The sequence below is a fragment of the Hemiscyllium ocellatum genome, chromosome 6 (genome assembly GCF_020745735.1).
Source record: "Hemiscyllium ocellatum isolate sHemOce1 chromosome 6, sHemOce1.pat.X.cur, whole genome shotgun sequence".
In the NCBI taxonomy this organism is placed as follows: domain Eukaryota; kingdom Metazoa; phylum Chordata; class Chondrichthyes; order Orectolobiformes; family Hemiscylliidae; genus Hemiscyllium; species Hemiscyllium ocellatum.
Genome location: NC_083406.1, coordinates 62,363,149 through 62,386,973, shown reverse-complemented (window position 1 = coordinate 62,386,973; position 23,825 = coordinate 62,363,149). Strand labels below are relative to the sequence as shown.

Here is a 23,825-nt window from a genome sequence, read left to right as displayed (position 1 = left end):
TTGTGGATGTTGGGATGATTGCTTCTGTAGTTCAATATTTGGTCTGTGTGTTGTTTGCCTGTAGATGTTGGTTTGAAGTTCCCCATTGGCTGTTCGCTCTGTGACATCTAGGAATGGCATTTTGCTGTTGTTTTCCTCCTCTTTAGTGAATTGTATGCCAGTAAGAGTATTATTGATGGTCTTTAAGACCATCCCTAGATGTCACAGTAGAAATTCCAAAAGATTTCTAAAAGGTTTGCCAAGCATGACTCCCCTTTGAACAAGCTATGTTGACTTAGCCTTATTTTACCACGTTCTTCCAAGCACTCTGCTGTCTCGTCCTTAATAAATGGAGTCTAAAATCTTACCAACAACCGAGGTCAGGCTAACTGATCTATAATTTCTTGTCTTCTGTTAGTGCTGAGCAGGGAGGTTACTTTATCCATTTTCCAGTCCTCCGGGACCCTCACCGACTTGTGATTCTTGAAAGATCAGCACCAATGCCTCCAGAAATCTCAATCAACTTCAAAACTCTGGGGTGTAGTCCAACTTCTTTATTTCTCTTCATAACTTTCAGCTTCCGCAGCACTTTATCCTTAGTGCTTGCTACTACACTCATCTCTGCCCCCAACTCTCAAAGCTCTAGTATGCTACTGGTGCCTTGCAGTTTTACATTGTGTGCATTTGAGTCAAAGACTAAAGTAGAATGGGAAACCCAGGCAAGGTAAACAATCATGAAAAGTTGACACACTTTTGAAACTTCTTTAACTTAATCACATCAAAAAAAAACAAAGATCCGCAAAAAAAGAGGAACAGTCCATTCAGACTTCAAGCTGCTCTGCTAATTCATATGAACACAGCGAATCATCTAACTTTGGGTACTATACCCTATAATCCCTTTAACCCCAAGACCTATACATAATTCCTTCTTGAAAACATTCAATGTTTTGGCCTCAACCACTTTCTGCAGCAGAAAAGAAAAGAGACCATTTTGCTGGCCCAAATGGGGACCATCATGCAAATGTTAGCGTATCCTTAAAACTGTAAAGTTTAATCGGTCAAAATTATTCTTGTCATCTAAAAACACACCACTTCAAGTTTGGCAAGATATTATGCAGTGTTTAAATAGGTCAACAGAAGTATTTTTGTTTAGTGCAAGGTAATCAGCATTTAAGGAGAAACCCCCTCAAGTTGTACAGAAGCATTCATGAGTTTTGAGAAGAGGCAATTTAAAGTCTTGTGAAATAATTGTACAAGACACACAGTACTAAAAAGGCATTTTTCATTTTATCCACTGGAGCTACACTAGTTTAATTTGTTTACATTATCTATGACAAAGAAGTTGCATTAACCTCCTATTTCTTGTATGATCAAGGTAAATTTGGACAAAATGGGGTTACCTTTTCCAACAAAGAAACAAAATGAAACTCAAGTTGTCTTCTATTGCCTTTCCCCAGCACCACCAGCCCCCACCAACCAATCACAAATTAAACATAAGACTTAATTTAGAAAAAGTTGAAATCTTAAAAGGGATTTTGTAAATAAACTATTTTTGTGAGATTTCATTCAGGATAAATCACAACTTTATGAAATGAAACTTCAACGTTAAAATAAAAAAAATTGAATATTTAATAATAAATCACATCTTCTCACTTTAGGAAACTAAAAATAGCTGTTAGCGTCTGCAAACAATAAGCTGCAATGCTGTAACAACTTAGAAATCATGCAAAACAATAGCAAATATGTCAATATCAAAATCAACGAATGACCAATCAGTCCGGAAACCAGGACCACTTCTGTCTGACTTCCATGAATTGTGCTGGAAGTGGAAGAAAACACAAGCACAGGAACGATGGAAATAAGGAGAAGTCATTCACAACACAAAAACCACCTCGAAATAAAAACTTACTTGTGTCGGTTTTTCCCCTCTCCTGTCGGTGTTATTGAGAAATGTTGAGTTACAACGTATCTCAAAGTGCAGCAGTCATACCCTGCTTATGACTGTGTCCAGCGCTGCACCACAGGCACTACATTGCACAATGCACCCACTTTCTGGGAGCTTTAACAATGACGTAATTTCTTTTGGAGCGGAAGCGAGTCCTGGAATTAAGGCGCGATGCTAGCCGGGAATTGTAGTCCTGATCTCGTTTGCGCACGCGCACCAGCATGATTCTACAGGGTTTTTGTCTTCGAGGAGTTCTGCGGGCAGTGAAATTTGAGACATTACTGTCAATTTTGTTGTGTGTTTTTTCTGCCTTGTGTTCTGCAACTCTGAAGATGTTGAATTTTGTTATGGTGCAAACTTCTCGTCACAGGATATCTTTCAAGAGCATCTTAAAATTCGATGCTTTGGTGAATTAAGTTTTGGTTGGATATCAAACTCTAGCGGATTTCAAAGCCCGCAAAATCTGGTCCCCATTCAGTAACCATCATCTGAGGTCTGTAGTTTGCTTCCAGTTGTGTGACTACTATTCAAGATTAGAACAACTATTCAGATTTATAATTGGTGATTGAACTTTAGCTGTATTAACATAATTAATTCAACTATTCAGATTTTTAACCAGCTGCACTCATTACCTTTTATACCTGTTGAGAAATAATAGTTTTAAAAACGCAAATGTACCAGACTCATTCATGCAAAAATCTGATGAACTATATTGAAGATAAATTAGCAAATTCTAGAAATCTAAAACAAAACTGAAATGTTGGAAACACAACAGATCAAATCAACAAAACTGAAGGGAGAACATTTTGTGCATCACAACTGGAAATTACAGTATTATTTGCATTACATCAAGTTACAAAAAGTCCTTCATATAAGCATAAGTAAGAAAGATGTCAAGAGGAATGACTGAATGTTTGATCAAAGGTTTGACTTTTCAGAAGCATTTTAAAGAAAAAATCAGAATGGTTTAAGAAAGGGGGGTAAATGCAATGCAATCAATGATTTAATCATTAAACCCATGTAGCTGCTCTTAATATCAACAAGATATCCTGAAAAAGGGTTAAACCCGAAATACCGACTTCTACAAAACCTCCTGATGCTGCCTGGCTTGCTGTGTTTTTCCAGCCTCCTGACTGTCTACTTTGGATTCCATCATAAAGTCATAGAGATATACAGCATGAAACAGACTCTTCAGTCCAGCTTGTCCATGCTGACCAGATATCCCAACCCAATCTACTCCCACCTGCTGGTACCTGGCTCATATCCCTCCAAACCCTTCCTATTCATATACCCAAATGCCTTTTAAATGTTGCAATTGTACTAGCCTCTACAGCTTCCTCTGGCAGCTGACTACATGCATGTACCACCCTTTGAAAAAGTTGTCTCTTAGGTCTTTTTTATATCTTTCCCATCTCACCCGAAACCTATGCCCTCTAGTTCTGAACTCCGCCAGCCCAGGGAAAAGACTTTGCCTATTTACCCTATCCATGCCCCTCATGATTTAATAAACCTTTATAAGGTCGCCCCTCAGCCTCCGTGCTCCAGGGAAAACAGCCCTAGCCCATTCAACCTCTCTCTATAGCTCAAATCCTCCAACCCTGGCAACATCCTTGTAAATCTTTTCTGAACCCTTTCAACTTTCGCAACATCTTTCCGATAGGAAGGAGACCAGAATTGCATGCAATATTCCAACAGTGGCCTAACCAATGATCTGTACAGCCGCAACATGACTTCTAACTCTTACATGCCACATTATTTCTAACTTCTGACCTGCTCTTGTAGTCCCTGTGTTTGTGTGGCAAGCCCAGTTGAGTTTCTGGTCAATGATAACCCCCCAGGATGTAGATAGTGGGCTTTTCAGTGATTGTAGCACTATTGAATGACAAGGGGTGATGGTCAAATTATCTCTTATCAGCGATGGTCATAGCTTAGCATTTGTGTGGCAAGAATGTTGCCACTTGTCAGCCCAAGCCTGGATACTGTACAGATCCTGTTGCCTTTGAACCTGGACTGCTTCAGTATCTGAGAAATGTGGTGCTGGAAAAGCATAGTCGGTCAGGCAGCAGGAGAGTTGGCATTTTGAGCATAAACCCTTCATCAAGAATGGGACAGGGTGGCCCAAGGGGGCTGAGAGATTATTGGGAGGGGGGTATGGCTAGGGGAAAAGTAGCTGGGAATGCAATAGGTAGATGAGGATGGGGGTGAAGGTGATAGGTAGGAGAAGAAAGTGGAGTGGATATGTGGGAAGGAAGATGGACAGGTAGGACAGTTCAAGAGAGTGATGCTGAGTTGGAAGGTTGAATCTGGGATAAGGTAGGGGTACAGAAAATGGGTAAACTGGTGAAACCCACATTGAATCCGTGTGGTTAAAGGGTCCCAAAGTGGAAGATGAGGAGTTTTCTGCAGTTCTCACTTTCTCCTGCTTCAGTATCTGAGGAGTTCAAATGGCGCCAAACTTATGCAATCGTTGGTGAACAACTCCACTTCTGACCTTGTAATGGAGGCAAAGTAATTGATGAAGCAGCTGAAGATGGTTGTGCCAAGGACACTACCCTGAGGGATTCCTGCCGAGATGTCCTGGAGCTAGAAATGACTGCAAAACCACAACCATCTTTCTATGTGTTAGGTATGACTCCAAGCACTGGAGAGTTTGCCCACGATACCTAACTAATTCCAGTTTTGCTAGGGCTCCTTAATACCATACTCAATCGAATGAAGCCTTGACTTCAAACGCTGTGACTCTCACTTCATTTCTGGAATTCAGCTCTTTTGTCCATGTTTGAACAAACATTATAATGAGGTCAGGAGCTGAGCAGCCCTGGCAGTGTCCAAACAGGGCATCACTCTTGCAGGGCAGGTACTGCCTGATTGTACTATTAACGATACCTTTCATTCTTTACATATTATTAAAAATAGACTGACATGGCAGTAATTAGCTGGATTGGATTTGTCCTGCTTTTTGTATACGGGGCATACCTGGACAATTTTCCATGTTGTTGGGTAGGTGCCAATGTTGTAACCGTACTGGAAGAGCTTGGCAAAGGAAGTGGCAGGTTCTGGAGCACTAGTTTTCAGTACTATTGTCGGAATGTTGTCAGGGCCTGTAGCCTTTGCAGTACCCAGAGTCTCCAACAATTTCTTTATATCACATGGAGTGAATCAAATTGGCTGTGGACTGGTATCTGTAATGCTAGGGATCACTGTAAGAGACCAAGGTGAATCATCCATTCGGCACTTATGGCTGGAGATTGCTGCGAATGCTTCAGCCTTATCTTTTGCACTGATTTGCTGGACTCTTCCACCATTGAGGATAGGGATATTTGTGGAGCTTCTTCCTTCAGTGAGTTATTTAATTGTCCATTACCATTCATGGTTAGATGCAGCACGACTGCAGAGCTTAGATCTGATCTGTTGGTTGTGGGATCGCTTAATTCTAACTATCACTTGCTGTTTATGCTGTTTGGCATGCGAGTTATTCTGTTTGGTGGCTTCACCAAGTCTTTTTTGTAAACATATTTATTAGCAAATTTTTTTAACTTCACAAACATAAAATTATTGTAAAAAACAATCAATAACAAGTATCAGTATAATAAAAAGAAAAAGAAACACAAATTACAATACAACTACTATCTACTAACTACTAACCTACTCTACAGTACAAAGCAAACCCTAACACTGTGCAAAGCAACACCAAAAAATGGAAGAAAAGCAAAAAAAAACTAAAAAACCACAAAATACAGAACAGCTATGTTCAGCGCAAAGCTCCCAAACAAAGGAATGGGAGCATTGTATACATACCCGTATTAACTCGGGAGATCCCCTCCAGGGCCCAAGGCTTGACAAATCTAATCATCCTGGTTAAAAAAATGCCCTAGTTAAGATAACTGACAAATCTATATCCAAATAACTCAAGTAGGGCTGCCATGTCTTATAAAAATTGTCTGTTGTGTGGTGCACCATGCTTATAAAAAAGTCCAAAGGAATGTGCCCCATAATTAATTTCTGCCATTCCAACAAGCCTGGCGGGTTCTCAGACATCAAATTCATCAGAATATTCTTCCATGCACAGTATGCAAGAATATTAAATAGTTTCTTCCCATGTCTGTCTAAAGATGGTAAATTCGACAGACCTTAGAGGAGAGATATTGGGTCTACTTTGACTTCAGTCCTCAATACCCTCCCTAACTCTCCCGCCACAGCGCTCCAATAAACACGGAGCCTGTGGCATGTCCAGAAGCAATGGGTAAGAGTACCTACACTTATTTTACATTTGGTGCACATTGAAGATGCCACTTTTTTTAACTTCACCAGACGGTCGAGTGCCAGATGAGCCTTATGCAGAATTTTTAACTGTGTAGTGCATGTCCTATTAGCTTCACCAGGTTAACATCTCACCTTCAGCTGTGCCCGGTGCTGTTCCTGGCATGCTGTCCTGCACTGTCCACTGAACCCGGGTTGATACCCTAGCTTGGTGGTAATGGTTAAATGGAGTTTATGCCAGGCTATGAGGTGGCATGAAGACAATTCTGCTGCCCACAGGATCTCATGAATGTCCAGACTTGAGTTCCTAAATTTGTTTGAAGTCTGTACCATTTAGCATGATGATGATGCCATACAACATGATGGAGATTATTCTCAGTGTGAAAGCGGGACTTCACCTCCACAAGGATTGTGTGGTGGTTGCTCTTACAGATGCATCTGTAGCTGGAACGTTGGCAAGGATGAGACCAAGTATGTTTTTTCCTCTTGTTGGTCCTCTTGTTGTAGACCCAGTCAGACTATTTACTGAGTGTGAAAATATTGTCCATTGTGCACTTAAGTAGATAGTTGATAGATTTCTCTTTTTTCAATTGTTTCAAACCACTGCAAAAGTAGAAATGATGCAGTGGGCAAAATATTAAAACAGTATTTTGTATCAGAGATTGTAACCATGCACTGTTATACTCAGAAAGGCAAATATACTCAGAAAGGTTAATAGATAAACTGAAATTAACAAAAATTGGAAACTTGAAACAGAAACAGCAAATATTGTAAACACATCGATCAGCATTTGTGGATGGACTGATTGAGTAACACGTTGGACAATATACTTTTTTAGAACTGCCGAAACATAATGTGGGTTTTGTAATTTTATTGAAGGTATTTTGTTACAATCACCAGGGAGGGTTGATGCTTTTGAATATGTTGAACAATTCTTTATAAACTGTTACAGTGACAATTTTATTTTTATATATGAACAAAAAAATGTACTTCTTTTACTTAAATAACTCATTTCATTTTCAAACAAAACATCCAGAAAATTAATTTCAAAACTATTTTGGTAAGTATGTCAGTATCCACCCCAAAATGCTGCAACATCACTGAGTTTCTCTCTGCATAATTTTGCTTAGATTGTAAGTATAGTTCATTAAGTAACTTCTGCATCCTATTTGTTTTTTAAAAAAGCAGACATTTTTGTAATCAATGTAACATTCAGCCACATCTTTCTTATTTTCTATCATAAAATTGTAGATCAGAGACAATTTTTGAGATAGTAAGTAGCTTAAAGATACCCCATGCAACATTACAAATGAGAAGCATCCCCCATGATTAACGGTACCAATCATAGCCATTATGAAAGCATAACTTTGCAATATAATTTGCATCTCTATACCAGCTACTAACATCATAAGAATTCCCAATGCATGCACAATACAGATTGAAGAGACTCCTTACGGGGAATACAACATATCTCAGTCTTGGAGCTTTCAAGATTGATATAAGTATTTGTTAGACAATGTTATCAAGAGATATGGAATAAAGACGGTTAAACGGAGTTTATCTAATGCAATGGCAGCTAACTGTTGAGAGACAAAATGACCTATTCCTGATCTAATATTTCTCAACTCTTAATAGCTGTGAACTGAAGATACAGAAGTTAAGAAGTTAATAAAAAAATTGTAATCTTTGCATTGAAGTAGACAGTGAAATACATTCCAAAGCCAATTTATCCTTGGAGATGGCCTCAATGTATGACAGCATGTAATTCTTTAACCTTTAACCTAAATACCAATTACTCTAAGTTTCTTCATAATGTTCTTCAAATGCTAAAACGTCTTACTTACTAAGTCTAGCTGGAATGAACTATACTATCAGATTTGATTTCCTTCAGCAAACAATCAATTAAAAGTGTCATCTCAACGTGATAATATTTTTTGTCTTTCATAACAAGTCCACACTGCAAGTAATCTAATCAAGATGATTCCAGTACAAGGGCAGGAATGTCTTGCTGCAATTATGCAGGGCCTTGATTAGATTAAACCTGGAATCATTTGTACAATTTTGGTCTCCTTATCTGAGAAAGGACATTCTTGCTTGGTGTGGAAACTCAGGGACGTGGCTGACGTCCCTGACTCTTACACTTGCAAGAAGTGTTTCCTTGACTGCATGACGGCTCTGGAGTTGGGGGTGGACTCACTCTGGAGCATCCGCGATGCTGAAGAGGTCGTGGATAGCATGTTTAGTGAATTGGTCACACCGCAGATTAGAATTGCTGAGGGAGACGGTGAATGGGTGACCAAAAGGCAGAGAAAGAATAAGAAGACAGTGTTGTTGTCCCCTGTGGTCATCTCCCTCCAAAACAGGCATACTGTTTTGGATAATGTTGGGAGAGATGGCTCATGAGGGGAGGGCAGCAATTGCCAGGATCATGACACTGTGGCAGGCACTGCTGTTCAGAAGGGTGGGAAAAAGACTTGTAGGGCCATAGTCATAGGGGATTCTATTGTAAGGGGAGTAGATAGGAGGTTCTGTGGCCAAGAACAAAACTCCTGGATGGTATGTTGCTTCCCAGATGCTCGTGTCAGGAATGTCACCGATTGGCTGCAGAGCATTTTGAAAGGAGAGGGTGAACAGCCAGTTATTGTGATGCATATAGGCACCAATGATATAAGTAAAAAGCAAGATGAGGTCCTGAAAGTAGAACAGGGAGATAAGAGAGAAGTTAAAATGGTGGACCGCAAAGGTAGCGATCTCAGGATTGCCATGTGCTAGCCAGGGTAGAAATGAAAGAATAGGCAGGATGAATGGCTTGAGGGATGGTGTAGGAGGGAGGGGTTCAAAGTTGTGGGAAATTGGGACCAGTTCTGAGGAAGGTGGGACTATTAGAAATTGGATGGTCTGCACCTGAACCAGACTGGAACTAATCTCCATGGGTGAGTTTTTGATACTACTGTTGGGGAGGTTTTAAACTACTGTGACAGGGGACTGGGAATCAGAGGAGAAGACCACTAGACAGTGAGGTGGAAACTAGAGACTGTAAGGATCATGAAGTTAGCATTAGCAAGGGGAAGAGTAGGCAGAGAGCAGATGAAAACAAAAGAACTGGCAGCTTGGTGTACATATACTTTAATGCAAGGAGTATCGTGAGTAAGGCAGATGAAATGAGGGCTTGGATTAGTGCCTGGGAGTGTGACATTATTGCGATCACAGAGACTTGGTTGAAGGAAGAGCATGATTGCCAACTAAATGTTCTAGGATATAGATGTTTCAGACAGGAGAGGGAGGGAAGTGAAAGGTGGGGGAGGAGTTGCATTGCTGGTCAGGGATGATATCATGGCTTTTCTAAAAGAGGACACTATGGAAGGCATGAGGCATTATGGATGGAGCTGAGAAATAAGAAGGGTGCAGTTACATTGTTGGGGCTATATTTCAGGCCTCCCAACAGTGAGCGTGAGGTTGAAGAACAAATAGGTAAACAGATTATGGAAAGATGTTGAGGTAACAGGGTGGTGGTGATGGGAGATTTTAATTTTCCCAACATTAACTGGGATACACTTAGTGTCAGAGGTCTGGATAGGGCAGAATTTGTAAAGAGCATCCAGGAAAGTTTTCTAAAGCAGTATATTAATAGTCCGATGAGTGAAGGGGCCATATTGGACCTGGTGTTGGGGAATGAGACAGGCCAGGTGGTTGACGTTGTAATGGGGAATAGTGGGAATAGTGACCACAATTCTGTAAGCTTTAGAATATTCGTAGACAAAGATGAGAGTGGTCCGAAAGGAAGAGTACTAAACTGGGCCAAGCTGAAAATGTGTTGCTGGAAAAGCGCAGCAGGTCAGACAGCATCCAAGGAGCAGGAGAGTCGACGTTTCAGGCATGAGCCCTTCTTCAGGAATGAGGAGAGTGTGCCAAGCAGGCTAAGACAAAAGGTAGGGAGGAGGGACTTGGGTGAGGGGCGTTGGATAGGTGGAAGGAGGTTAAGGTGAGGGTGATAGGCCGGAGTGGGGGTGGGTGCGGAGAGGTCAGGAGGAAGATTGCAGGTTAGGAAGGTGGTGCTGAGTTCAAGGGTTGGGACTGAGACAAGGTGGGGGGAGGGGAAATGAGGAAACTGGAGAAATATGAGTTCATCCCTTGTGGTTGGAGGGGTCCTAGGCGGAAGATGAGGCGCTCTTCCTCCAGCCGTCATGTTGCTATGGTCTGGCGATGGAGGAGTCCAAGGACCTGCATGTCCTTGGTGGACTGGGAGGGGGAGTTGAAGTGTTGAGCCACGGGGTGGTTGAGTTGGTTGGTCCGTGTGTCCCAGAGGTGTTCTCTGAAATGTTCTGCAAGTAGGTGGCCTGTCTCCCCAATATAGAGGAGGCCACATCGGGTGCAGCGGATGCAGTAAATTATTGCAGGTTAGGAAGGTGGTGCTGAGTTCGAGGGTTGGGACTGACCTGACCTCTCCGCCCCCACCCCCACTCCGGCCGTATCACCTTCACCTTGACCTCCTTCCACCTATTGCATTTCCAAAACCCCTCCCCCAAGTCCCTCCTCCCTACCTTTTATCTTAGCCTGCTTGGCACACTCTCCTCATTCCTGAAGAAGGGCTCATGCCCGAAACGTCGACTCTCCTGCTCCTTGGATGCTGCCTGACCTGCTGCGCGTTTCCAGCAACACATTTTCAGCTCTGATCTCCAGCATCTGCAGTCCTCACTTTCTCCTAAACTGGGCCAAGGCCAATTATATCAAAATTTGGCAGGGGCTGCGAAATGAGGGTTAGGAGCAACTATTTGAAGAGAAGTCCATATTTGATATGTAGGAGGCTTTCAAAGATAGGTTGAAAATAGTGCAGGACAGGCATGTCCCTTTGGAAACAAGGGATAGGAAAGGCAAGATTCATGAACCACGGATGACAGGAGTAATCGTGTGACTAGCCAAGAGGGAAAGGAAAGCATACATAAGGTCCAGACAGGTAAAAACAGAATGGGCCTTGGAGGAATATCGGTAGAGTAGAATCAATCTTAAGCGAGGAATCAAACGGGATAAAAGGGGTCATGAAATAACTTTAGCAAGCAGAATTAAGGAGAATCCCAAGGCCTTTTATTCATATATAAGGAGCAAGAGGGTAACTAGAGAAAATGTTGGTCCACTAAAGGATAAGGAAGGAAGGCTGTGTGTCGAACCTGAGAAAATGGGTGAGATTCTCAATGATTATTTTGCATCACTATTCACTGAGGAGGGGGACATGATGAATGTTGAGATTAGAGATAGAAGTTTGTTTACTCTGGATCACGTTGACATAAGGAGGGAAGATGTGTTGAGTAGGCTAAAAGGGCATTAAGGTGGACAAATCCCCAGGACTGGATGGGATCTATCCCAGGTTGCTGAGGGAGGCAAGAAAGGAAATAGCTGGGACCCTAACAGGTATCTTTGTAGCATCCTTAAACACAGGTGAAGTGCCGGAAAACTGGAGGGTTGCTAATATTCTCCCCTGTACAAGAAGGGCAGTAGGGATATTCCAGGTAATTACAAACCAGTGAGCTTGACATCAGTGGTGGAAAAGTTGCTGGAAAAGTTGCTGGAGAAGGTACTGATGGATAAAATCTATTTATATTTGGAAAAGAATGGGCTTATCAGTGATAGGCAACATGGATTTGTGCAGGGAGATCCTGCCTAACCAACTTAATAGAGTTCTTTGAGGAAGTGACCAAGTTGATAAATGAAGGAAGGGCTGTAGATGTCAAATACATGGTCTTTAGTAAGGCATTTGATAAGGTTTCCCATGGTAAACTAATGTAGAAAGTGAAGTCACATGGGGTGCAGGGTGTTCTAGCTAGGTGGATAAAGAACTGGTTGAGCAACAGGAGACAAGGAGTAGTAGTTGAAGGGAGTTTCTCGAAGTGGAGAAAGGTGACCAGTGGTGTTCCACAAGGATCAGTGCTGGGGCCACTATTGTTAGTATTATACATCCATGATCTGGAAGAGGGCATTGTTGGTCTGATTAGTAAGTTTGCAGATGACACGAAGATTGGTGGAGTAGCAGAAAGCATAGGGGACTGTCAAAGAATACAGGAGAATATAGAGAGACTGGAGAGTTGGACGGAGAAGTGGCAAATGGAGTTCCATCCAGGCAAATGAGAGGTGATGCATTTTGCGAAGTTTAATTCAGGAGCCAACTATACAGTAAGCAGAAGAGTCTTGGGAAAAGTTGATGAGCAGAGAGATCTGAGAGTTCAAGTCCATTGTACCCTGAAGGTGACTGCACAAGTGGACGGAGTGGTCAAGAAGGCATATGGTATGCTTGCCTTCATTGGACTAGGTATTGTGTATAAGAGCCGGCATGTCATGTTAAAATTGTACAAGACTTTGGTTTGGCCACACTTAGAATACTCTGTACAGTTCTGGTCGCCACATTACCAAATGATTGTGCATACTTTGGAGAGGGTGCAAAGAAGGTTTATGAGGATGTTGCCTGATATGGAAGATGCTAGCTATGAAGAGAGTTTGAGTAGGTGAGGATTGTTTTCATTAGAAAAAAAAAGATTGAAGTCTACAAAATCGTGAAGGATATAGAAAGGGTGGAAGAGATAAGCTTTTTGCCAGGGTGAGGGATTCAATAACGAGAGGTAGCATGCTCAAGGTGAGAGGCGTAAACTTTAAGGGGATACACATGGAAAGTACTTTACACAGAGGGTGGTCGATGCCTGGAACGTGTTGCCTGCAGAGGTGGTCAAGGCAGGCGCGGTAGATTAATTTAAGATTTGTCTCGACAGATACATGAGTAGGTGGGGAGTAGAAGGATACAGATGCTTAGGAATTGGGTGACAAGTTTAGATAATAGATTTGGATCAGCTCAGGCTTGGAGGGCCGACAGGGCTGATCCTGGGCTGTTAGTTTTCTTTGTTCTTCTTTGTTCTTTGCTATATATAGAGCAAGTGCAGTGGAGGTTTACTGATTCCCGGATTGGCTAGACTGATATATGAGGAGAGGTGAATTGGTGACAATTTTATTCACTAGAGTTCAAAATTGCGAAGAGGGATCTCACAGAAACCTACAAAATCTTAACAAAACTAGACAGGGTAGATGCAGGGAGCATGTTCCCAATGGCAGGGAAGACCAGAAATCACAGTCGAAAGATATGGTAAACCATTTAGGAGTGAGATGAGGAAAAATGTTTTCACCCAGATGGTGGTGAGCCTATAGAATTTGTTCCCACAGAAAGCACTTGAATCCAAAACAATGTCTGATTTCAAGAGGGAGTTGGATATCGCACTTAGAGCTAAAGGCGAGAAAGCATATGCGTGAAAACCAGGAGCAGGCTATTAAGTTCAATGATCCGTCATGATCATAAGGAAGGGCGGAGCAAGCTCAGAGGGGGCAAGTGGCCTTCATTTGCTTCCATTTTCTATGTTTCTATGTTTTCCATGCTTTGATAAAACATCTGAACTTGTATGTAACTTATTTTTCTTTAATTGAGGTCAGAAAATATGCAGCAAAAAGTTCATGCTTTATTTCGCAATTTAAGCATTACTGCTTCCTGCAACAGTCTGTAGTAACTTGGGCTGTGGATATCTACATATACACTGTTTCTGAGGCTGCTTGCTCTTTATCTCTACATAATGCTCTTCAACTCTTTATGTCCTGCAGCACTCATAATTAATCCATATGTAGGAGCTTATTAAATTCAACTTTTCAGTCTATTGTTTAAGACCTCTAAGTTCACACGCTTACTCTAGATTGCTGGCTCCTCTTTTATTGATGTCAGAGTTGTTTGATCAATTACATTATTGTGGTTTATATGAATCTCATTATATTATTTCTCCTCATGTTTCATTCAATTAGTTTATATTATTCTACATCATACACATAAAAGTAGTTTATCTGCACTAATTTATATAGGGTGAATCTAACATTTTTTCAGCTAAGTGCCATTTGCATGAGGTTTGTGGAGAGATTCTTACCATGAGGCCTAGCAGGTTGACCTACCTACTCTGCCACTATGGTGCCCTCTGTCCAAATTTAGCCCCACCTAACCATATGTCATTCCTGGAGGTCATGCTGGGCAGGGTGCTGCATAGGTGGGATAGCCTCTTCCCCAAGGATGAGCAGAGCAGTCTACCACACCAGACCACAATTTGGAGGTGCCAGTGTTGGACTGGGGTGAACAAAGTTAAAAATCACACAACACCAGTTTATAGTCCAACTGGTTTATTTGGAAGCACTAGCTTTCAGAGGACTTCTCCTTCAGGTGATTGTGGAATATACACCACAACCAGACCACCCCAACATACGCTGAAATTTCCACTCAGCTCAGTGCACTCTCAGCCTTTTGGTGGAAAGTTGGTCAATAACCTTCTCCATTCCACCAGCATAAGTATTACCGTCTTACCTCATACTTGCTGTATCTCTGCTACTATCCGCCTTCCACTAAGGCTCATGTTCCACCACTCTCACTACTGCCCACACTCACTGTCACTCACCCTTCAACCTCTGACACCAGAAAAACTACATGCCCTCTTGTGCTGTCTGCACATTCGTTCAGGACACATCTGCACCTGCACCAGAAGTAACAGCTGTGCCACCCACATTCGTCTCCCACCTACATCTCTCCCAGTCCAGGAGGTAAACAGTTCAAATTGGGGCAAAAAAGTCACGTTGGGTGGGAGACTGCATGACATTCAGCTCCTTACCCTTATGTGGAGAGCATCCTTACTAAGTGACTGACTGACCACAACCAAACCCTGGGCTGGTATTAGAGGCTGCTCTTGACTTACTGTACAAGGCTCCCTGACAGAAGACTACCTTCCTTGTCTTGACTGAGACCTGTTGACAACCATGACAAGCTTCCTGGCTTTCTGTCTGTGCTAAGTGATGTCACAATGTTGCAGCCTGTGAGTATGCTTTCTCTGGTGAAGGGCAAAATGTAAAAAATCAAGGAAAGGCAAGTAAGGGATGCTGTGAGCATCTGGGTAGGCTCAAATTGAGTGAGCATTATGGCAGCATGTGAACAAGCTAGGCATGAAGCCTAGACCAGTCCATGAGTTGGATATGTGTTCCTAATTACGCAATGTTCTTGCAACAGAATTGCAATGATAGTTGCTGGTTCAGGCCAAATTGCAGCTTTGAAGTGCAGAAGCATACTTTAAGTGGATCAGAGCTGTGCCATGAGATTCTTGGAGGCTGGCACATAGTGGATGTCAATGTCTGTGAACATGGGTTACAGGTGGCTGCTGGCTATGAAATGTGCCCTGAGACGTTGGTGCCCAGTATACTTCATGAGGTCCTTTGGAACAAGCAGTGAGCTGAAGTTGCCAGGTATCCATTCTGATTCTCTGAATGATCCTTTGGCATTCTAACAAGTTCTTGGTTCATCTGTTTATGGTTGATGACTATGATTTCTGACCTCTTGCTCCTTAACGAGATTTCTTGCCTTGACTTTAAGGTTGAATTAACTCTCTGGGATTGTATTTGAATCTGCTGCCATTTGCTGTGGCATTTCTGTAGTTATTTTACTTGTTCATATTCTTGAGAGGTTATGTTCTAAAAGTTTTTAATCCTCTCTCCAACACAATTCTGCTAGTGAGTACCTATTATTCAATGATGCTGCTCTATACTGAGCACTGCTATTTCTCAGTCTTTGGATTATTGTGCACGCTGACTTTGCGGTTTTGGAAGCTCTTTCTGTCTCTCCATTTGACTGAGGATGGAGTGAAGAACTTGTCAACTGGTTGATACTTGCCACCTCCAAAATGAACTACATTTTCATGAGTTGAGATCCATTGCCCAATATTAATTCTTCCAGGAAACTGTATCACAAAGTTCCTTTTCAGTGATTCCTTCACTAAGTGATTGATTAAAGTCTTGGCAATTTGATCCACCTTGAATAAAAGTCAACTACGATTAAATACTTTATCACTTTGAAATCAAAGAAAGGTGGCCTTTCCAGAAATCATAGAATCCTTACAGTGTTGAAGGAGCCATTTGGCCCATCAAGCCCACAGCAACCCTCTGAAGTGCATCCCCCTACTCTATCCCCGTAACCTTGCACTTCCCATGGCCAATCCACCTAACCTGCACATTTTTGGACTGAGTGAGGAAACTATAATACCCAGTGGAAACCCACGCAGACATGGGGAGAATGTGCAAACTTCACACAAACAGTCACCAGAGGGTGGAATCAAACGCAGGCCCCTGGTACTCTGAGGCAGCAGTACTAATCACTGAGCAACCATGTCACTCCATTTTATTTCTTCATGAAATATTTGGCTCCGCAAGCATTTGACACACATTTGGCATAGCAAAATATAATCTTACATATCTTTTGAAATGCCTAGTCATCATCTAATTGTTGTGCTTTTGTTCTGCACTTTCTGATATTTGAGTGATTCCCATGGAGTTTCTGCAGGATTTATTTTTACATCAACTTTGAAATAAATATTCTGGAGCCTTAAACCAGTAAATCTTCCATTATTGTCAAGTGTTATTTCTGTTCAGGGTTCCCTTTCAGCACTTCATCTACTGACTATATTTCAACTGCACAGAGTTGTCTGACCTTCGTATAATCTTTGTCAGGTTTTTGAGCTGTACAAATTTCTGAGTTTTCCCTTGGCTGCTAGTAAAGTGTTGGTTATAGCCGTTGAATAAGATTCTAATTCCTGTACAAGACTAAGATCTTCTTTACCTGCTTAATCCACTATTGCTCTTGAAAGTGCATCTGCCATTATTTGCACCTTGTCTGGAATACAGACCAAGTCACATCTCATCAGACTGGGCCTAAATCTTTGAAAGGGTAGAGGAATTGTTTCAGTCTCAACAATGATACTAAAGTCTTGTAGACCTTCTCAATCTAGAATTTACATCCCATGAGGTAGTCTGCAAACCTTTAACTTCTCTATGTAACTGATAATGTTTTCTTCTCTATGGTTGTGTACCTTTGTTTAAATCTCTGTCAAATCTGTCAGTGTAAAATAGACCAATTTTCATATTCTATCAGTTTATGCTTGAATAAGGACAGCTCCTAGTCCTGTGGATGCTACATCTGTGTCTACTATATGATTTAACATTGATTGTTATGTACTAAAGCACCAGCAGAAATTAATTGCTCTTGAATCATGATGAAACTGTAATCTGTTCCTGACACTAATACCATTGCTGGCCTTTTCTCAAACAATATCTTTAGGATTAGGTAAAACTGACTGGGTTTGGAATAAACTTTTCCATTTCATTTATCATGAAGCACAATATTTCTGTGCTTCAGTGTCAAAAGTTCAATGAAAGTACTCATTTTCCTTAGTTCCTTTATGGTGCCTCATTCTTGTCAGTTTGTCTTAGAAAAGTCATTGTCATTCTTAAGAATAGGCATTTAGTGCAAGGTCTGCATTGGGTTGTATCTGGTCATGTTCCTTCATTGTTTTCCCATGCACTAATGTGTCATCCGTATGGTAACTAGTTCCCTGTTTTCCTCCAAGGAATCTAGACTTTGTCCTTTAGAAAATGCCTGGTAGGCGATACAAGATGGCAGCGATCTAGGAGGATCGTTTTGCTGGGCTTCACACTATAACATTGGCAGGACAGGGCTAGAACCCATCTCAGCATATTATCATTGGGGGGGATTTAATTGTCTAACAGATCCTGCAGTAGACAGATTGCCCAAAGGACCCTCGATATCTGCTTTATGATCTAAGAAATTAAGGGATTCATGTGGAGGTGCCTTCACCGTACTGGCAGGGATTTTAAGTTTTTCTCCAATCCACACAAATGCCTTACCAGGATTGATCTCTTTTTGACTCCTGCAGCACATTTGGGCTCGGTGATGTCATGTATAATTGGCAATATCACCACTTCTGACCACGCTCCAGTGTATCTAATGGTCAAGGGTCAGGATACTATGGTAGATTCGAGGCACTGATGACTGGCTCCCTTCATCCTTGAGGATAGCAAGTTTACTGAATTCTTTTCTACTGAATTCAATGCTTTTTTAGACATTAATTCAGGCTTGGCCAGTAATCCATCCATTCTCTGGGAAACTGCTAAAGCCTATGCTAGGGGTTAGTTATTTCTTATTCTGCAAGTAAGAAACGGCAGAAAAGAGAGCAGCAACGCTTGCTCAAAAAATGACTGAAGGAAGCTGAAAAGGCATACTTTGATTGGCCCTCGCTTGCTAAATTGTAGAGAATCACAGCACTTCGGTCCACACTGAACTCCATGCTCACACAGACAGCTAAGAAGGAGCTTACTTTTGCAAAACAAATGTTGTTTGAGCATGAAGATAAACCAGGCAGGTGCTTAGCATATCTTGCCATGAAAAGTGCTCCCCAAGCCATTACCTTGATCAGGAAAGATACTGGAAATTTAACCTATGATTCTAAAACGATTAATGCAGCATTTCGGAAATTTTACTCTGAACTATATTAATCTGAATGTTATGAGGATGGGCGGGTGAGGATGGAGCATTTTTTTAAGAATTTCGACGTCATGGGTGTGACCCCCAAGCAAGAGTCTCTCCTTAATGCCCCACTGTCAATTCAAGAGATGCAAGAGTCTGTGAGGCAGTTCTAGAACAGAAAGGCGCTTGGCCCTGACAGACTTCCCAGTGAGTTTTATAAGGAATTTATAAATGTACGATCAGGACTGATGCTTAGTATGTTTAACAGTTCACACAGTCATGGCTTCCATCCACTATCTTTCACTTCCTTCCACTCCAAAAATGTGCAGGTTAGGTGAATTGGCCACGCTAAATTGCCCGTAGTGTTAGGTTCAGGGGTGAATGGGTCTGGGTGGGTGCGCTTCGGCGGGTCGGTGTGGACTTGTTGGGCCGAAGGGCCTGTTTCCACACTGTAAGTAATCTAATATAATCTAATCTTTAAGGGAGGCAAACATTTCTCTTATTCTTAAAAAAGGGAAGGCCCCAGAGGTCTGTGCTTCATATAGGCCCATCTCACTCCTGAATGTTGATTTCAAAATCCTATCTAAAACTTTTGCACTGAGACTAGAAACTGTGCTGCCCTCCATCATTAAGGGGAAATCAGACATGTTTTATAAAAAGTCGCAGATCATCTAATAATGTCAGGAGGTTACTTAACATGATCCAAGTATGTCAACAATGATCGGTACAGGGATTAATGATCTCTCTAGAAACAGAGAAGGCATTTGACCAGGTTGAGTGGCCATATCTTTTTTATACTTTAAAGCAGTTTGGCTTGAGTGAGGTTTTTATCAGATGGGTAAAGATTCTTTACAGTGACCCTGTTGCTGGGGTTGTCACCATGGTGTGAGGTCAAGCAATTTTAATATTCTTAGGGCCAGTTAACAGGGCTGTCCCTATCACCGTTGTTTTTCACACTGCTGACTGAACCATTGGCGGAGGCAATATGTAGGGATCCCAATATATCTGCTCCACAAGTGGGGAAAAAGTCACATAACTTTGCATTGTATGCAGATGACGTTCTTGTCTTTTTATCAAACCCAACAGTTTTGGTGCCTCATCGGATACAATGCATTAATTTGTTTGGCTGCTTTTCGGGTTACAAGATCAATTTTGCGAAATCGGAGGCCATGCCCATGGATGGTCTCCCGAAAATTATTGGTCCTGAGGGCGTATCTCGATTTCCCTTTAAATGGTCATAGGAGGGTTTTCTCTACTTAGATACATTCATTATTCTCGTCTTCAATCAGCTATTTAAAACCAATTTTGCCCATTTATTCGACAGAATCACACAAGTCCTTCAAAGATGGGAGGCACTTCCGATCTCTTGGTTACGTCAGATAGCCTTCATGAAAATGAACATTCTCCCCCGCCTGCTGTACCCTATGTGAATGCTTCCTTTGATCTTTACTAAGCTAATATTTAGGACTGAACGGCTGGTCCAGTTCTTCCGTCCAGCATCGCAAGTGACCCCTAATTTAACTAATTAAATTACAGTTACCCCACAGACTGGGAGGAGTGGATCTCCCAGATATTAAAAACTATAAATTAGCTTGTGAATGACTGGGGTTGGGAGGGGGAGGGGGAGGGGGCCTCACTCATTATGTTGAGGGATCCCCCGTTACATCGAAACTACTCAGGCGGGTGCCCCCTAACTAGCTTACTGTTCTTGAACAAAATAAAGACAGATAAGGAATACTGCCATAGCCCAATAGTTATTAATACTGTTAAAGCATGAAGGGCAATGCGTCAGAGTGAGGCAATATTGCCAAAACTTCATTTTTTACACCCATAGTTTTTATGCCAGGTTTTCAGCTGGAGATAATGGACTCGGAGTTTAAACTGTGAGTAGCTAAGGGCATGTCTTCCCTGAGTGGCTTATTCGAGTTGGAATTACTGATGTCTTTTGAACAGTTGGCTCAGAAATACAAAATATAACCACACTTCTAAGTGACTCTTCTAGGTCTGGCACGGAGAAGAGGGTGCTGAATGCTGAGAATACGCTTTCTGTCAGCAATGTCTATCACCTATTGGGAGAGGGCCTCTTGGATGAGTCTGAGTGGCTCTAAGGTATGGGAGAGGGAACTGGACGTTGAGATCTCTCCTGAAGTATGGGATAATATCTGGGAAAATGCAAGAAGAATCTCTATTTGCAGTAGGCCGCCTTGCAATTGGAGAATCTTCATTTGATCCACTTTGCTCCAGACTATCTCTCAAAATTTAAAGTGGGAGTATCTCCAATGTGTCCTAAATGTAAAATAAGTATGGGAACACTCACTCATTGTCTATGGTCCTGCCACAGGCTACAGGCATACAGAGTACTGTGGTAGGCAACATAGAGAGCGTCTTGGTGACAGAGGTGGAGATGGATCCGATATGGCCAAATTAATCTACTTTCATTAGACACGCACAAAAGAAAGCTTTTCAGTATCCTCACTTTTGTGCGAGAAAGAACATTCTGTTAGGGTGGGTGTCTGAAAAACCCTGGGATTGTCAGGCTGGCGTAAGCTAGTCATGGAACACATCGCTTTGGACTTTCTTACAAGTATGTTGCACCATAAAACTGAGAATTTCTGTAAGAAGTGGCTGTCCTTTTTGGACTACGTGGGTACAGATTTGTCTGCCATACCAGTAAGGGCCTTTTTATAGCCGTGATAATTCCGTTTAATGAATCTGGTATCCACGTAGGAAGAATTACAAATGCATGAATATGGATACATTTATGCTTTATTATTATTATGTTATTACTATTACTGACATGATTTATTAGTTAGTTGTTAGTTATTAGTTATAATTTATTTATTTATGTAATTAGTGGGTTTCTTTGTGTTATTTGAGTTGTTTTGTTGCAATACTCAAAAAAATTGCCTTTTTTTCAATAAAAATATATATAAAAAAGAAAATGCCAGGTGCAGAGGTGATCGAAAATGGTAGACATTTTAAGAAATAATACTTGAATAATATAATAAATATAATCAATAATGTTAACTGTTGGTCTAAGGGTATCTGGCAAAATTCAACATTGCCAATTTGGCCAAAAATATTGTAAGGAGATGAATTGGAATGGATTTCCCTCTGAATTATTTTGTTTAGCTGAGTGAAATCCATACAAAATCTTAATTCTCCATTTGTCTTGGAAACTGATACAAGCCTTAAGCACCATTTTGGAGGTTCTGCTTCTGATAATATGGCCCAACTTTCAATCATGCTGTCCAAGTAATTATACTGTTCCCATCAAAGCATGCAGAATTTTCCTGGCAGTGTACAGGCTGATAGGTGTAGCATCTTCTTAAAATAATTTGATATTTCTGCTTTCAACTTGTCAAATCTTTGAATAACGTTTGGAAATCATTCCAAAATTCCCTCCTGTCTTAATTCTGAATTATTGTATTCACTCCCTGTAAGAGATCTAGATAAATATATTGCTGGTCAACAGTGAAGTATTCTGATTCCTCAGTATCCATGATGTTTCTGTGACATTTTGTCCTCTACAACTAATGTTATGACCTCAGCTGATGCTCATACTGGACAGGTGTGATCTCAGACAGAAACTTGGCTTTGCAGATCACAAATTTCAGTTTTATAGTTTGGCTACCTTGTGGGGTCCATCTCTGAACATATTCATATGAGACTGCCGAATTCTTTTAACAAAAGAATACAATTTTATGACACAATAGAGAAAAATGCTATATAATGTAAGATCTTAACATAGATAACAAAAAAGTTCAACACTTTTTCCAGTAATGTGTTTGACAGTCACTCAATCCCAGTGAAGAATCACTTCTATCTTAATATTTTAATTTCCTACTGAACTAATGATGATGATGATACAGGCATTTCCTTTTGACATTTCTATACATTCATCAGATGTCATTCTCTCTATTATTGTCTGTCCCCAACATACATGGAGGTCAGTGTTGAGTGGGGTCCTGTAGGGCTTTGTTCTTGGGTCTCTTATTAGATTAGATTAGATTACTTACAGTGTGGAAACAGGCCCTTCGGCCCAACAAGTCCACACCGACCCGCCGAAGCGCACCCACACCGACATTTACCCCTGCACCTAACACTACGGGCAATTTAGCATAGCCAATTCACCTAACCTGCACATTTTTTGGACTGTGGGAGGAAACCGGAGCACCTGGAGGAAACCCATGCAGACACGTGGAGAATGTGCAAACTCCACACACAGAGAGTCGCCTGAGGCGGGAAATGAACCCGGGTCTCTCGTGCTGTGAGGCAGCAGTGCTAACTGCTGTGCCACCGTGCTGCTCTTTGAAGTTTTTATAAATGACTTGGATGAGGAGGTTGAAGGGTGGGTTAGCAAATTTGCAGATGACACAAAGGTTGGAGGTGCCGTTGAAAGTATCAAGGGCTACTTCAGGATGCAGAGCTCGGCTGAGAAATGGCATTTTGAGTTCAACCTGGATAAATGCGAAGTGATGCATTTTGGAAGGTTGAACTCGAATGCTGAATATATGATTAAAGACAGGATTTTTAGCAGTGTGGAGGAACAGAGGGATCTTGATGTTCAAGTACATAGGTCCCTCAAAGTTGCCACACAAGTGGATAGGATTGTTAAGAAAGCATATGGTGTTTTGGCTTTCATTAACAGGGAGATTGAGCTTAAGAGACGTGAGGTTTTGCTACAGCTCTACAAGTCCCTGGTGAGACCACACTTAGAACATTGTGTCCAGTTCTAGTCGCCCAACTAAAGGAAAGATACAGAGGCTTTGGAGAGGGTGCAAAGAAGGTTTACTAGGATGCTGCCTTGACTGGAGGGCTTGCCTTATGAAGAAAGGTTGACTAAGCCCGGGCTTTTCTCTCTGGAGATTAGGAGGAAGAGAGGTGACCTGATTGAGGTGTACAAGATAATAAGAGCAATGGATAGAGTCAATAGCCAGAGACCTTTCCCCAGGGCAGGATTGTCTGGCACGAGGGGTCAGAGTTTTAAGATATTAGGAGAAAGGTATAGAGGGGACATCAGAGGAAGGTTCTTTATGGAGAGAGTTATGAATGCATGGAATGCGTTGCCAGCGGTGATGGTGGAAGCAGAGTCATTAGGGACATTTAAGTGACTGCTGGACATGCACATGAATAGCAGTGAATCAAGGGGTGGCGTAGGTTAAGTTATTTTATTTTACATTAGGATTAATGCTCAGCACAACATCTTGGGCCAAAGGGCCTGTTCTGTGCTATACCTTTATATGTTCTATGTTCTATCCATAGATATCAGCT

General features: G+C 41.5%; 1 protein-coding gene across 1 annotated transcript in view; it reads right to left on the bottom strand.

Moving 5' to 3' along the window:
* The window catches only part of rab30 (RAB30, member RAS oncogene family), a 92,001-nt gene extending 89,968 nt beyond the window's left edge, over positions 1–2,033 (bottom strand). The window contains exon 1 of the mRNA XM_060826609.1: positions 1,889–2,033. The gene's annotated coding sequence lies outside the window, so the exon portion shown is untranslated. The remainder of the gene's footprint in view (positions 1–1,888) is intronic.
* Positions 2,034–23,825: the final 21,792 nt, after the last annotated feature.